This window comes from Chironomus tepperi, unplaced genomic scaffold (assembly GCF_022539635.2).
Source record: "Chironomus tepperi strain 1889 unplaced genomic scaffold, CSIRO-AGI_Ctep_v1 contig_337, whole genome shotgun sequence".
Classification (NCBI taxonomy): Eukaryota; Metazoa; Arthropoda; class Insecta; order Diptera; family Chironomidae; genus Chironomus; species Chironomus tepperi.
This window is the reverse complement of record NW_027226459.1, coordinates 3,046,816-3,049,578: the sequence shown is the minus strand read 5'-3', so window position 1 is coordinate 3,049,578 and position 2,763 is coordinate 3,046,816. Positions and strand designations below refer to the sequence as shown.

The 2,763-nt window shown below is 31.1% G+C and overlaps 1 long non-coding RNA gene across 1 annotated transcript; it reads right to left on the bottom strand.

The window, feature by feature from the left end:
* Nucleotides 1–1,286: 1,286 nt before the first annotated feature.
* On the bottom strand, nucleotides 1,287–2,447 carry LOC139093723 (uncharacterized). Its single transcript, XR_011544731.1, has 3 exons — nucleotides 2,034–2,447; nucleotides 1,520–1,958; nucleotides 1,287–1,354 (listed from the first exon to the last, which is right to left on the bottom strand). It is a non-coding gene; the product is annotated as an uncharacterized lncRNA (long non-coding RNA).
* Between the last annotated feature and the right edge of the window lie 316 nt (nucleotides 2,448–2,763).

The following is a 2,763-nucleotide window of genomic DNA, read 5'->3' as shown; positions in this document are numbered from 1 at the left end:
TTTAATGCGCTTCATATCCTCATCCCATTGCAATATTATATTCATTTTAAAAATGTATAAATGAATAAAATTTAATGAATATGCAGGACTGCTCAACACGATTAATTATTTATTCAATATTCACGAGAAATGAATAAATTAATGGCAGAGAGAGAATCCGAACACACAGAAAAAAGAAGAGATTTTTTTTTTTAATGAAATAACTTTTGCCGACTTTTTTTTAAAAAAAAATAAATAAAGAAGCTACAAAATGGAAATAAAAAATTTTATCAGGTATCATATTTTTATTTGACATTTTTTCATTATTATCACATTTTTCTTATTCCTTTATGCCTTATTTTCTGTTGATTCTCATGAAATTCTTGTCCGTTGATTATTCAAAGAACAGAAAAAATATGAAATTTAAATTGGAACTTTTAAAAAATAATTTTTATGTCGATATATTTGTGTATCATGAATCATTGATGTTAATTAAATCTGATTAGCCATTAGATGAGAAAAAATAGAATTAATGAAGTTGAGATCAATAAAGTTAATTATGTGAAAATATTCCTATATTGGTCATCATTAATAAGTTATTGATTCGTTAGCAGCAATTTTATGTGTTTTGCGAATTTTTTTATTATTTGAAATTTGAATTTATTTGAAATATTTTTGTAAATTGATAATAAAAACTTAAAATGGGGAATTTGTATCAATTTTTTTAAATGTGTTCAAGTTTTATGTACAATATTTCATACAAGTCGAAGGTTCAAATCCTAGTTCATTTTTCAATCAAATTTCTATTTCTCTTAGGTCATTTTTTTGCCAAAAAAATCCACAAAATTCTTCATTTTTATCCCATCCACAAAGAATAAACATAAAAGAATCAAAAGCTCATTAACACAGCATGACTCCAATGGCGCAGTCAGTCAGTAGCTCATCTTCACTCTTCATTAAACTTCCAAAAGCCGAGACACCGAGGAGGTAAATATAAATATTTATTTTTTATATTCTTTATGGCCCCAAATACGAAAAAAAGGAACCAACATTCATTCGCCATTTGCCATAAAAAGTAGCCAATTTTAATAATTTAAAATAAATAAATTAACAAAAAAAAATATCTTTTTGGGGTATAATAAAAATGAAAATATAAAGAATGGTAATAAGTCAACGAGCACCAATAAAGAATTAAATAAATTTTGTGAAACTCTCATCGAAATGTCCACTCTTAATCATTCCTCATTGAATTTCATTCTTAACATTTTTAGCTTTTTATTTGTGCTTTAAATTTATGAATATTTTCAATGAGTGCCATGAAAGGGATGGTAACTGTGAGTGTTTAGGCATCCTTCCTCCTCAATCGTTCATCGGTCTGTAATAGATGAACTGGTCGGGTTTAGGGAGATTAAGGAGGTTGATGTTGGAGTTGAAGTCTAAAATTGAAGTCTGACTAAATGTCAAGTCTATAGCTACTTCTATGGTCTAGTAGTATCTATAGAATCTTCTAGTAGACTTCAGCTCTTACTTATTTACTTACTTTGCTGACCTTACAGATCAATCCATGTCCTCCTATAGACGTCGTCTCAAACAAGCTCTTTAGCTCACGATTGCCAATTGCCGATTCTAAGTGCAATACTGCCTTTATCAACAGCTTCATCTCATGAATTCTTTGGACGCCTACGTGATCTTTTGAGGTTCGAATCTCATCAGGAAAAATAAGTTCAATTCAGAGTTTGCAGAACTTTGGAGTCCGGATTCCACTTTGTGAGTCTACTTTTGTGGATTCCGGACTTTCGGACACTACAAGACTCCAAAAGTCCGGACTCCACATTGGAGTTCTGCCAACTTTAGTTCAATTATTGATTTTTAAAGTCTATGGACATTCTCTGAAAGCTGGTGTCTTAGAAACTTTGGAGTCCTCAAATAGATTTGTCATCAAAGAAGCGGTTCGAATCCCAATGACTATCTAGAACTGACTATATTTCAACTTACTATCTAGAATTATGTAAACGGAGGTCTACAAAATTGTAATTCGCTAATATTGTACATACATCATCAACCAAGTGGACAGTATAATTGAAACAAGAGCAACATCTGTTCAGCAATAACCTTCAATCGGGCTATCAAGTGGCTGAGCTTACCCTCTTGGTCCAGATTGTAGAGCTGCCTATAATCGATAACCCTTTTTTGAATTGTTTATTAATAACATACTTACCTGTTTACTTCGCTGACCATACAGATCAACTGTGATCTATCGCCATTATCTTTCTTAGTTTGACGACTGAGCCTGATTCCATTGCTGGCTTCCTTTTGCCAATTATCAATACCAAATGCAACACTGTTTGGTATTGTCTCTATCAACCACCATTCCACAGCATCCTCAGCTTTCTAAATTCCCATCCCTAGATCTTCATCTTAATATATTTTATGATGATTTCTTCGAGTCATCGCCGTGCGTTGTTACTTGTTAGCGATCCCGAAATCATTTGATATTCGATCTTGAAATCATTTTTACTTTTTTTTTTTCTTTCCTCTTCTTATACTTATATCCAATATAATACAATAAAGTATAAATAAATACAAAAAAAAAAAATTATATGTTTTATTCTTCATTTCCATTCCTCTCATTCGTGTATAGTTTATGACTTTTGGAAACGAGATCCTCTTGATGTCGCTTCGAAGACATTTATAATTGATTCATTTTATTAATTTTTTTTTCTTTTATATCTCTTGTGTGTGCTATGGAGGGACCCCGCGCGATAAACTGACAAAATCACATTT